This window comes from Ranitomeya imitator, chromosome 2 (assembly GCF_032444005.1).
Source record: "Ranitomeya imitator isolate aRanImi1 chromosome 2, aRanImi1.pri, whole genome shotgun sequence".
NCBI classification, from domain to species: domain Eukaryota; kingdom Metazoa; phylum Chordata; class Amphibia; order Anura; family Dendrobatidae; genus Ranitomeya; species Ranitomeya imitator.
In genome coordinates, this window is record NC_091283.1 from 62,489,237 (window position 1) to 62,503,660 (window position 14,424).

The 14,424-nt window shown below is 37.9% G+C and overlaps 1 long non-coding RNA gene across 1 annotated transcript in view; it reads left to right on the forward strand.

Annotated features, from left to right (window-relative positions):
- Positions 1-2,699: 2,699 nt before the first annotated feature.
- LOC138667193 (uncharacterized) overlaps positions 2,700-14,424 on the forward strand; it is a 126,436-nt gene continuing 114,711 nt past the window's right edge. The window contains exons 1-2 of the long non-coding RNA XR_011318631.1: positions 2,700-2,851; positions 5,526-5,577. This is a non-coding gene — a long non-coding RNA (uncharacterized lncRNA). The remainder of the gene's footprint in view (positions 2,852-5,525; positions 5,578-14,424) is intronic.

The following is a 14,424-nucleotide window of genomic DNA, read 5'->3' on the forward strand; positions in this document are numbered from 1 at the left end:
TATTTTATTGTGTACACTTTCCCAATGAATGAGGGACTCGTTTTTAATCACGTTAGCATCTCTGAGGTCCTTGCTCAGGCTGCCCTTTTAAATTATGTAGTGTTGTTGCTGCTGGAAGAGTGTGTTGTGTTGAGGGTGTGTGTTCAACCAACGCATCCACAGAAACTTTTTTAAGCAAGCTGTCAGGACCATGGACAGAAGCACCGACTAGTAAATTATTCCAGGGGACTTCATGTATGTTGGATTAGAGAATAATATGACCATGGTAAGAATTATGTATCGTTGTTCAAAAAATCATCTTATCAACACATATGTATAAAGGCATCAATTCATGCATACATAATGATGTACCAATGAGCACATACATTCTCTAGTGAACACAGACATATAAATATACAAATGAACACAGACATATAAATATACAAATGAACACAGACATATAAATATACAAATGAACACAGACATATAAATATACAAATGAACACAGACATATAAATATACAAATGAACACAGACATATAAATATACAAATGAACACAGACATATAAATATACAAATGAACACAGACATATAAATATACAAATGAACACAGACATATAAATATACAAATGAACACAGACATATAAATATACAAATGAACACAGACATATAAATATACAAATGAACACAGACATATAAATGCATCAATCAACACTAACAGATCAATGAACGCATGAACACATACAACGAAGCGGACTACTGAAGTTCACGAATGAACACATATGTGTAAATGTAGAAATGAACACAGAGATATAAATATACAAATGAACACAGAAACAAATGCTTCACTCAACATTAATATATCAATGAACCAATGAATTGAACACATGCACAGAAATGTACCAATGAACATATTCAGAAAAGTTTACTAATAAACACATATAAAAGTACAAATGAACACAGACATATAAATTTACAAAAGAACACAGACATATAAATGCATAGATCACTAATATATCGATAAAACAATGTGAATACATATATAGAAATGTACCCATTAACATATACAGAGAAGTTCACTATTGAAAACATGTGGAAACGAACACTGACATACAAATATACCAATGAACACAGACATATAAATATACAAATAGATGCACACATATAAATATGCAAATGAACACAGTCATAAATATACAAATGAATACAGACATAAATATACTAATTAATACAGACATACAGTACAGACCAAAAGTTTGGACACACCTTCTCATTTAAAGATTTTTCTGTATTTTCATGACTATGAAAATTGTACATTCCCACTGAAGGCATCAAAACTATGAATTAACACATGTGGAATTATATACTTAACAAAAAAGTGTGAAACAACTGAAATTATGTCTTATATTCTAGGTTCTTCAAAGTAGCCACCTACTTACAGAAAAATCTTTAAATGAGAAGGTGTGTCTAAACTTTTGGTCTGTACTGTATAACTATACTAATGAACAGAGTCATAAAAATATACTAATGAACACAGGTATATATATATACATATATATATATATATATATACACAAATGAACACAGACCAAATGAACGCACACATATAAATATACAAATGAACACTGACATACAAACATAGCAAAGAACACAGACATATAAATATACAAATGAATACAGACATAAATATACTAATTAATACAGACATAAATATACTAATTAATACAGACATATAACTATACTAATGAACACAGGAGTATATGTAATATATATATATACAAATGAACACAGACCAAATGAACGCGTACATATAAATATACAAATAGACGCATACATATAAATATGCAAATGAACACTGACATAAATATGCAAACGAATACAGACATATAAATGTACCAATGAACACAGAAATATAAATGCATCAATCAACACTAATATATCATTGAACTAATGAAGACGTGCGTAGAAATGTGCCAATAAACATATACAGAGAAGTTCACTAATGAGCACAGTCATATAAATATACAAATGAACACAGATATATAAATACTTTACTGAACACTGACATATAAATGCAAGAGTGAAAACATATGAATAAGTGCATTGTACCCCCAAAATGAAAGATTAATCATTCCCGATGACTATTAATATATTACATTATTAATTAGCATAATTATTAAAAATGCAAGTGAAATACATATATACAGTATATATATAAATATATATATATATATATATATATATATATATATAGTTAATGAATTCTTCTTTGTTCTCTTATCTAATTCCTGCTTTTTTTTCCATGTAGCGGAAAGCACATTTTCATAAATAGACCTTGGCCAAGTGCTTGGTATGAAAATTTAATGAAGTCTGGATGCTGAGTGCAGCCTGGGGGGCCTTTGAGAATCATTTCAGTGCAACATTAGCAGGGCCCTTCTTTCTTTCTTTCTTTCTTTCTCTCTCTCTCTCTTACTTTCCAGACACGGTAGACAATCAAGCCTCTTCCAACCCCCTTTCATACTTTACAAAACTGATCCCCCCTTTAAACAGAATGGGGCAAATGTAGGGGGACAACATATTTCCGTTCACTCCCGTTCAAGTAAAAGAAACGCGAAGCGGGTTGAACCTGATCATAAAAAAAATAACAGGTGCCACATCTCACACCCCTAAGTATTAAAAGTTTTAAATGCAGGCGATGCAATATTTATCACCTGAGATAATAAAAAGGCGAGTCAGTATTTCCCCGTCACAAATTCAAACAGCTTGACCAAATGCTAAGATGAAGCGTTCTATTTGGGAAGATTTTGCTTAAAGAATTACTTATCTTTTTTTTATTTTTTTTCTTAGGAATGGGTCTGTTTGGCTGGATCCAGGTAAGGACTTATGTATTGGGCTTTAAAGGGTTAATTAGCAGGGTTTTTTAACGAGCGTTAACCGTCCTTGTGAAGTCGCGGGTGCTAATTTTTGCATGTTCCGGGTGATGATTAATTGGCATGTTAATATCTGTGGAACTGAAAGCAGGAAAAAAAAAAAAATATTACAAAGCATTTAACAAATAATCAACTATGAGAACACCAGAGACGTAGGAAGGGAGTCACAATTAGTAAAACTAACGTAATGAATCATTCAATTGCCTTTGGATCGTCGTTAGCGCGATCACTTATCAACCTTTGATCCTTTTCAAGTCTTAGACAAATAAGCCCTGTGGAGCTGAGACTTCGCCCAGATAGTAATGAATATGTACCGCTAGAAAACAATCCACACGAGAGCTTCACATGCAAAATGTCAAAAACCAAACTGCTTGCATAATAAAGTAAGAAATACAGTCGTTAATTACCAAAACTTTCTGAAACCCGACTCTAAAATCTATAATAACTAGATAACTGTATGCGCTAGAGGATGAAAAATGAAAAAAAAAGAATATAAATATATACTTGTATGTTAAATTTACATTATGTCATATTTTAAAATTAAATTAAATACATTATTTAAAAATGATTATTCATTCTAGGCTTTTTTTTCATACATTACCTTCCTCTGGATCAAAGTTAGAAACGTTGATCTTGATGAATTTTTTTGAACCTAAGTAACTTTTTGGCCCCTTACACAGCGGTACTTACTACAGTCAGCATTTTACATTAGTGTTTGTAAGCCAAACACAGAGAAAAAGTATAATGGAGAGCGCCTACGGGATGTTGGAGCCAGTCCTGACTGTGTCTTATAACAAGCAATGCAAAATACTGACCACGTACTTCTGTGTGAAAGCGGCCTACGTGCAAGAGCCGCCAGGGAAGCAAAATGATCAAGTAGTAACACAATTAAAAAGAAGCAGAAAAGCTTTAGTATTATTACCTGAACAAAATGCAAAAAAGAGGAATTTATTTTGATACTATGGATGCTTGTCAGTATCAGTTTATCTATAACGCAATTTTTTTTATGTTACTGTAATAACCCTACATCATTTGTATTATTCCAGAAAAACGTTATCATTAACATCATTATTTATGGTGTCTAATCTTACTAAAGATAGATAGATAGATAGATAGATAGATAGATAGATAGATAGATAGATAGATAGATAGATAGATAAAAAGATAGATAGATAGATAGATAGATAGATAGATAGATAAAAAGATAGATAGATAGATAAAAACATAGATAGATAGATAGATAGATAGATAGATAGATAGATAGATAGATAGATAGATAGATAGATAGATAAATAGACGATAGATAGATAGATAGATAGATAGATAGATAGATAGATAGATAGATAGATAGAAAAATAGATATATAGGTAGATAGATAGATAGATAATAGATAAATAGATACAATAGATAGATAGATAGATAGATAAATAGATAGATAGATAGATAGATAGATAGATAGATAGATAGATAGATAGATAGATAGATAGATAGAAAAATAGATAGATAGATAGCTAGATAATAGATAAATAGATACAATAGATAGATAGATAGATAAATAGATAGATAGATAGATAGATAGATAGATAGATAGATAGATAGATAGATAGATAGATAATGTATAGAAAATAGATAGATAGATAATAGGCAGACAGATAGATAATAGATAGATTGATAGATAAATGATAGACAGATAGATAGATAAATGATAGATAGATAGATAGATAGATAGATAGATAGATAGATGATAGATAGATAGATAAATGATAGTTAATAGATATATAATAGATAGATAGTTAGATAAATAGATAGATAATAAATAAATAATAAATAGATAATAGAATAATAATAGATTGATAGATAGATAGATAGATAGATAGATAGATAGATAGATAGATAGATAGATAATAGATAGATAATAGATATGGGATAGATAGACAGACTGATAATGGATATATAGTCGATTGATAGATATGTAGATAATAGATAGATTGATGATAGATAGATAATAGATAGATAATACAGAGAAAGATAGATGATAGATTTGCGGTAGATAGACAGGTAGATTGATAAGATTGATAATAGATACTGTATATAGTTGATTGATAGATATGTAATTGCTAGATAATAGATATGTAGATAAAGCATATACATGTGAATTACATACATAAAGCTATCTTAAATTCATCTTAAGCTTGATGATATTTTATCAAAATGGCATACAACATTTTTGTGAAATTCAATTTTTTTTTAGCTTACTCCATTAAATTCACAAAGACAAAAAAACAACCTTGTCCTAATATTCAGGTTCTTACAGTGGATGCAGGACATTACGATCTCGTGGTGGCAGCTATAATACCTGGAGGTTGCTGATGGTTTAACAATTGTTTTTGAAAATTTTGCATACACTTAAATAAAAAATTAAGCCCTTGTCTTCCTCATATTAGAACTTTCCTTACAAAATGTATTCAAGTCAGACCATGGTTAGATCCAAAGATCTAACCATCCTGATCTTTTCTTCATAGTAATCATAAGGATTTGAAACTTTCTTAAGACAAAAATGGATTCTGAACAGCAAAGACCAATTGCATAGATGTAACTGTTCACATATAATCTGCAGGGAGGTCTGGTGTCAAGGGTCCAGGATCCCTGCAGTGACCCCACAGGAGGAAGTAGGTATTACAATATGCATCATGCTGGGTCCTCCAAGGAGTGTGGGAAACGTTGTAGCCTCTAGTTGGGGCTCATTATTAAGGACTGTCCCCTATTAGCTCAGTGCGCCCTAACATGGTATTTTTTTAAACCAGGCAACTCTAATATCCCCCTAGACTTGTTTAAGGAGCCATACAATATTTTGTACAGATCAATGTGGTAAGCGGAGTGAAGTTTTGCAGTGGGAGAGCTATATCTCCTAATTGTACATAGATACCAAATTTTGTCAATGCTGTTAATTTATGCATTTACCAGATACAGTAAAGACACTATTATTCTTTAGTTATGTTCTTTATTTGCTCAACAAATGTTTCCATTTGTTAGAAGATTTAATGAGCACCCAACAAGGGTGGATGCATCATTGAACACCCAAATGGACAACCATCAACAAAGAAGTTTTATTCATATTCCAGACATTTGCCTAAAGTTAAATTCACATTGAAGGGTAAACTTTTAGATATATTTTGATATGTTGTTGTCCTGCTTAGTAGTGTTCAATTTGTATTTTGATACCTTCCCCATCAATCACTAAAATCGAAGAGCAGAATCTCTCAGATTATCGTTGACTGCAAGATAGATGGTGTATGGTGCTCAAGAGAAAGTCTACAGCAGTGCTTCTTAAATTATGAGGCCAGTGAGACATCCGTTAGTTATTGGTGGAAATCAGTTTTCATAGTGATCTCTGGTTTAGCAACAAAATTAACTCATTTTGCACGTATTGTCATGTTATATTGGGTTCAAGAGATAAAAAACTACAGATGGTGAGGCAACGACCACATGTTGGTCTGTCTGGTGAGGCCCCGACACATTCCTAGCTGATCTAAAGAAGCTACTGTAGAGGAAGTTTGTGAATTTGACTACTGAGCTATGATCTTCTGAACAGTCTTTTGATGGAGCCTCAGGTCCCCCACCAATCTGCAGGACATTTAGGGCCCACAAATTATTATAAACTTCTCAAAAGCATAGTCTAGTTAATAGAATACCATGTATCAGTCAACATAATAACATTATTATTCCGTAAGGGGTAGTCATCTTTAAGAATGATCATTAGTTGAACAATTGACTGCAAAACTGGCTCAAATGCCTGATGGGCACAAATTACAGTGGGTAGCTGAATAGGCTTGATGGTCTCAAGTCACTCATATTGATACAAAATACTTCCAACACTATTCACCTTCAGTAGTCCTCTTTTGAGGGCGATCAGTCCACTGAGAATCAAGTTACAGCTAAATGCCAACTTTTGTCCAACCTCCAGAACCAATGTAGTCCTCTGGGAGGGTTTTCCTGCTACAGCGTCCTCTACCATAGTGTTTCTAAAAGGGTTGTACTAGCCATTTCACATACATATTCCCTGCTCCCCTTTGGACTTGTGGCATTCTCAAACTTGCATCTCATATGGCAAACCCAATATGCAAATTGTCTCTTCAGAGAGGACGAGGACTCCAACTCTAGTGCCATCTATTGGAAGTAGCAATCCTAAAAGTCAACATCAACCCTTTAACGAGCCTTGATCTACAACTTAGGATAAAAGCCAAACCAGAATTTCCATTTGCAGACACATGTTTCGGGCTGTTGCCTATCATCAGAGCAAACCATAAGATCTGATTTAGTTATATTAGAGGCCTCCAACTGCGGTCTAATGGGTAACGTTTCTCTTTGCGGAGAGTGACATGCCAGGGTAAGGAGACTTAAGGGTATTGCAATGCTCCTCTGGGAAATGAAATATACAAATTCACATATTTAGTTTCCGAGAGGAGAATTGCATGGACTATAAGTCTCCTTACTGTGGCATGTCAGGCATGTCACTCTACACAAGGAGAAAAGTTACCCCTCAGGACCTATTGGGCAAATCAGGATAATGCTTAACAATGAACAAAAGGAGTACAATCACAAAACAGTGAGTAGTAAAAAAGGTCTCATATTAATACCTTGTGAGAAACTTTATCTTCAAAGCAACCTGTCAGCTGATACATGCTACCCAATCTGTGGACACCATGTATCAGCCACTAGCTGTAGTATCCCAGTCAGGTATACTTGTCTCTGAAATGCTGCAGTGCTTCATCGAAAAACACACTTTTAATAGCTACTGGGGATGCAGCCGCACAGGTGACTAGTTGTACAGACGGGTCCCTCTTCTCTTCCATGGTAAGGCCGGCGTCACACTCGGCATATGAAAATATGGTCCATTTTTTACGGCCGTAATACGCAGTAATTGTCCCAAAACACTGTTCAGTATTTAATGCGAGGATGCGATTTTTACGTACAAATTTATCCGTGTGTCATCCGTATGGCATCTGTATGGCTTCCATACAGCGATTTTTTCTCGCAGGCTTGCAAAATGGACATATCATGAATCCATCGGCTCAAATATTATTAAAAACATATATATATATACTAGCTATTGAATCCGTTCTACGCCCGGGTGGCGAGCATTTATATTGTTATATGGTCTCCGTCCTGGTATGTGCTGCTCCATCCTGCGTCCCGATCCTGTCATGTGCTGCTCCATCCTGTGTCCTCATCCTGTCATGTGCTGCTCCATCCTGCGCCCCATCCTGTCATGTGCTGCTCCATCCTGCGCCCCCATCCTGTCATGTGCTGCTCCAATCCTGCGCCCCCGTTCTGTCATGTGCTGCTGCCATCCTGCACCCCCGTTCTGTCATGTGCTGCCCTATTCTGTCATGTGCTGCTCCCATCCTGCGCCCCCGTTCTGTCATGTGCTGCTCCCATCCTGCACCACCGTTCTGTAATTTGCTGCTCCCATCCATATGCCCCATACGCTGTTCCATAAAGGTTGATGGCCCCATAAGATGCTCCATAGTATATGCCCCGTATGCTGCTCCATTATGGTTGATGGCCCGCATAAGATGCTCCATAGTATATGCCCCGCATGCTGCTGCATTATGGTTGATGGCCCCCATAAGATGCTTCATAGTATATGCCCCGTATGCTGCTCCATAAAGGTTTATGGCCCCCATAAGATGCTCCATAGTATATGCCTCATATGCTGCTCCATAAAGGTTTATGGCCCTCATAAGATGCTCCATAGTATATGCCCCATACACTGCTCCATAAAGGTTTATGGCCCCCATAAGATGCTCCATAGTATATGCCCCGTACACTGCTCCATAAAGGTTGATGGCCCCCATAAGATGCTCCATTGTATTATATGCCCCGTATGCTGCTGCGATGTATAAAAAAAAAATAACATACCCACCTATCGTCGCTGGGTGCTGAGTGCTGGGGGGCCTGAGCAGGTGGGTACACCGGCGTGCTGTGGGGGTCAGGTGCCGGAGTCGCCGCTAGCTCAGGCCCCCAACACTTGCTATATTCACCTGTCTGTCCCATTCCAGCGCTGCGTGCCGCTTCTTCCGGGTCCTCTGGCTTTGACTGTTCAGTCAGAGGGCGGCGCGCATTAAGCGTGTCATAGCGCCCTCTGAACTGTGAACGTCACAGGCAGAGGACCCGGAAGAAGGAGCGGCGCGCAGCGCTGGAACGGGACAGACAGGTGAATATAGCTCATACTCACCCTCCTGCTACGTCCCTGCTGCTCCGTTGGAGATCGCGGTGTGCGTTCAGTGCTTACGCATACCGCGATCTCCTGGGAGCGTCACTCTGTGGGATCCAGACTGCGCCGGCACTTGCGCTTGCGCAGTCTATAAAGGCTTCGGACAGAGTGACGCTCCCAGCGTTATATTATAGATGTCAGTGAGACACATATATATATATATTTATTTATATTTCATACAGCGCTAGATAGTAGAAAAGCCGGTAATTCAATTGCCGGCTTTTCCTATCTCCTTCACAAACCCGACAGGATATCAGACATGGTTTACATACAGTAAACCTTCTCATATCCCTTCTTTTATTACATATTCCTCTTTACTAATGTAACAAGTGTCTCTGTGTAAAATTTGGGGTCTCTAGCTATTAAATTAAAGGGTTAAATCCCGGAAAAAATTGGCGTGGGCTCCCGTGCAATTTTTTCCGCCAGAGTGGGAAAGCCAGTGACTGAGGGCAGATATTAATAGCCTAGAGAGGGACCATGGTTATTGCCCCCCCCCCGGCTAAAAACATCTGCCCCCAGCCACCCAAGAAAAGGCACATCTGGAAGATGCGCCTATTCTGGCACTTGGCCTCTCTCTTCCCACTCCCGTGTAGTGGTGGGATATGGGGTAATAAAGGGTTAATGTCACCGTGCTATTGTAAGGTGACATTAAGCCAGATTAATAATGGAGAGGCGTCAATTATGACACCTATCCATTATTAATCCAATAGTACGAAATGGTTAATAAAACACACACATTATTAAAAAGTATTTTAATGAAATAAAGACACATGGTGTTTCAATATTTTATTATACTCTAAATCCACCTGAAGACCCTTGTCCCCTGAAACAAAGTTAAAAAAAACAAACAGCAATATTCCATACCTTCCGTCGTTCAGTCTTGTCCCACGCTGTAAATCCATCTGAAGGGGTTAAATCATTTTACACCCAGGAGCTCTGCTAATGCAGCTGTGCTCCTATCTGTAAAACTTGGTGGATGAATGGAATGCAGGGGAATATACTGTAGTTACCTCGAGTCGCGGTGATGCACCCTCTGCGTGGGAAAATATTCTGAAAAGTTCTCAGGCTCGAGTTCATATGAGTTCATCCAGCAGAGGGCGCATCACCGCGACTCGAGGTAACTACAGTACATTCCCTTGCATTCCATTCATTCACCAAGTTTTACAGTCAGGGGCATAGCTGCATTAGCAGAGCTCCTGGGTGTAAAATGATTTAACCCCTTCAGATGGATTTGACACAGAGACACTTGTTACATTAGTAAAGAGGAATATGTAATAAAAAAAGTGATATGAGATGGTTTACTGTATGTAAACCATGTCTCACATCCTGTCGGGTTTGTGAAGGAGATAGCAAAAGCCGACAATTGAATTACCGGCTTTTCTGCTACCTAGCGCTGTATGAAATATATATATATATATATATATATATATGTGTCTCACTGACACACATATATACAGTGGGGCAAAAAAGTATTTAGTCAGTCAGCAATAGTGCAAGTTCCCCCACTTAAAAAGATGAGAGGTGTCTGTAATTTACATCATAGGTAGACCTCAACCATGGGAGACAAACTGAGAAAAAAAAATCCAGAAAATCACATTGTCTGTTTTTTTAACATTTTATTTGCATATTATGGTGGAAAATAAGTATTTGGTCAGAAACAAAATTTCATCTCAATACTTTGTAATATATCCTTTGTTGGCAATGACAGGTCAAACGTTTTCTGTAAGTCTTCACAAGGTTGCCACACACTGTTGTTGGTATGTTGGCCCATTCCTCCATGCAGATCTCCTCTAGAGCAGTGATGTTTTTGGCTTTTCGCTTGGCAACACGGACTTTCAACTCCCTCCAAAGGTTTTCTATAGGGTTGAGATCTGGAGACTGGCTAGGCCACTCCAGGACCTTGAAATGCTTCTTACGAAGCCACTCCTTCGTTGCCCTGGCGGTGTGCTTTGGATCATTGTCATGTTGAAAGACCCAGCCACGTTTCATCTTCAATGCCCTTGCTGATGGAAGGAGGTTTGCACTCAAAATCTCACGATACATGGCCCCATTCATTCTTTCATGTACCCGGATCAGTCGTCCTGGCCCCTTTGCAGAGAAACAGCCCCAAAGCATGATGTTTCCACCACCATGCTTTACAGTAGGTATGGTGTTTGATGGATGCAACTCAGTATTCTTTTTCCTCCAAACACGACAAGTTGTGTTTCTACCAAACAGTTCCAGTTTGGTTTCATCAGACCATAGGACATTCTCCCAAAACTCCTCTGGATCATCCAAATGCTCTCTAGCAAACTTCAGACGGGCCCGGACATGTACTGGCTTAAGCAGTGGGACACGTCTGGCACTGCAGGATCTGAGTCCATGGTGGGGTAGTGTGTTACTTATGGTAGGCCTTGTTACATTGGTCCCAGCTCTCTGCAGTTCATTCACTAGGTCCCCCCGCGTGGTTCTGGGATTTTTGCTTACCGTTCTTGTGATCATTCTGACCCCACGGGGTGGGATTTTGCGTGGAGCCCCAGATCGAGGGAGATTATCAGTGGTCTTGTATGTCTTCCATTTTCTAATTATTGCTCCCACTGTTGATTTCTTCACTCCAAGCTGGTTGGCTATTGCAGATTCAGTCTTCCCAGCCTGGTGCAGGGCTACAATTTTGTTTCTGGTGTCCTTTGACAGCTCTTTGGTCTTCACCATAGTGGAGTTTGGAGTCAGACTGTTTGAGGGTGTGCACAGGTGTCTTTTTATACTGATAACAAGTTTAAACAGGTGCCATTACTACAGGTAATGAGTGGAGGAAAGAGGAGACTCTTAAAGAAGAAGTTACAGGTCTGTGAGAGCCTGAAATCTTGATTGTTTGGTTCTGACCAAATACTTATTTTCCACCATAATATGCAAATAAAATGTTAAAAAAACAGACAATGTGATTTTCTGGATTTTTTTTTCTCAGTTTGTCTCCCATAGTTGAGGTCTACCTATGATGTAAATTACAGATGCCTCTCATCTTTTTAAGTGGTGGAACTTGCACTATTGCTGACTGACTAAATACTTTTTTGCCCCACTGTATATATACCTATTCTATGTGTACACATTTATTTTACCTATTCTATTCTGTCAGTGTGATTTTACTGTACACTGCACTGAATTGCCGGCTTTTCTCTCTAACACCGATGCGTATTTCTCGCAAGTAACACTGTTGGTCCGTGTGTAATCCGTATTTTTCTCACCCCATAGACTTTCATTGGCTTTTTTTGCGCAATACGGTGACAAAAGCAGCACTGCGATTTTCTACGGCCGTACAAGACCGTATAATATGGATCCGTAAACTACGGCAGATAGGAGCTGGGCCATAGAGAATCATTGGGCCGTGTGCAATGCGTATTTTCTGGGCGTATTTTCTGCACTCATATGTCTTTAAAACTCACTAGTGTGATGCCGGCCTAACCTTGCAATCTGCACAGTTTCCACTTATTTTTATGGTGTCCATTCACTTCGGATATTGTGCTTGTACTGTCTTTCCATCTTTATGAATTTTATGTATTGTACGTATTCTATATTATATATGTGAATAAATTGTTACCTTTAAGCATATACTGTAACTTCTTTGTTTTCCTTTGTATATTTGGGAGTTGCTTTGTGCCATTCTAAGCAAAACTGCCTGTGTCCAATGCCTATTTTGTTTTATTATGTTGCATCTGATGGATCTCATATGTCTAGACTCGTAGTTTTACACTGGACAATCCCTTTTAGGCTATAGCCCTTAGAAAATCATTTTTTGAAGCCAATGGAGAGGAGACAAGAAATAGTATTAGACGAGGAAACATTGTGATTGTGGTTATAGATAATGGAAAAGGATTAGAGGTAAAGAGTTAGGCTGTGTGCCCACATTCCTGGATTTTTAGCGTTTTTGAGTCAGTTTTCTGCTGTGAAAATGCTTAAAAAACGCTTACATTAAGCATCCCATTATTTGAATGCATTCCGCAATTTTTGTGCTTCTTTAGTGTTGCAAAAAGGTTTTCCTTTTCTCATAAATGGCAAATGTTGTTTCCTGAATCAACGACTATTCTGTCTATATATGTAATAGTTTATCAAAGTGGAGATTATCACAATGTGGTGGCTGTGCTCATGGAGATGATGAGATCTGGAGAGTATAAGCAAGGTTTTTATTTACACCAACACTTGCTTTTTTTACCTTGAGAAAGGCACCTGTCCGAAACACATTGGTGTGAATAAAAAACTTTGCTTACACTCCCCGTATCTCATCATCTCCATGAGCACAGCCTGAACGTCATGATAATCCCAGCTTTGTCAAACTGCTATCTGTACAATATTCTCCTCCAGCCATGGGACTGCGGTTACTATGTCATCAGGTTTCTATAGGTGTTGAGTCATCAAAGAGAGAGAATGAGGCCACAGCATAATCCGCACACCACCAATACAATGTATGAAAAAAGAACAAATTTTATTGGTAACGATGACTAAAAACAATTGAAAACAATACAAAAAAGAGAGCTCCCCCAATAGGCCTGTTCATAATGCAACATGAAACATGCATATATAGCCAAAGTAACCCACCTGGCACAGCAAAATACAATAATATATAACTGGGTAACATAGTAACATAGTAACATAGTTAGTAAGGCCGAAAAAAGACATTTGTCCATCCAGTTCAGCCTATATTCCATCATAATAAATCCCCAGATCTACGTCCTTCTACAGAACCTAATAATTGTATGATACAATATTGTTCTGCTCCAGGAAGACATCCAGGCCTCTCTTGAACCCCTCGACTGAGTTCGCCATCACCACCTCCTCAGGCAAGCAATTCCAGATTCTCACTGCCCTAACAGTAAAGAATCCTCTTCTATGTTGGTGGAAAAACCTTCTCTCCTCCAGACGCAAAGAATGCCCCCTTGTGCCCGTCACCTTCCTTGGTATAAACAGATCCTCAGCGAGATATTTGTATTGTCCCCTTATATACTTATACATGGTTATTAGATCGCCCCTCAGTCGTCTTTTTTCTAGACTAAATAATCCTAATTTCGCTAATCTATCTGTGTATTGTAGTTCTCCCATCCCCTTTATTAATTTTGTTGCCCTCCTTTGTACTCTCTCTAGTTCCATTATATCCTTCCTGAGCACCGGTGCCCAAAACTGGACACAGTACTCCATGTGCGGTCTAACTAGGGATTTGTACAGAGGCAGTATAATGCTCTCATCATGTGTATCCAGACCTCTTTTAATG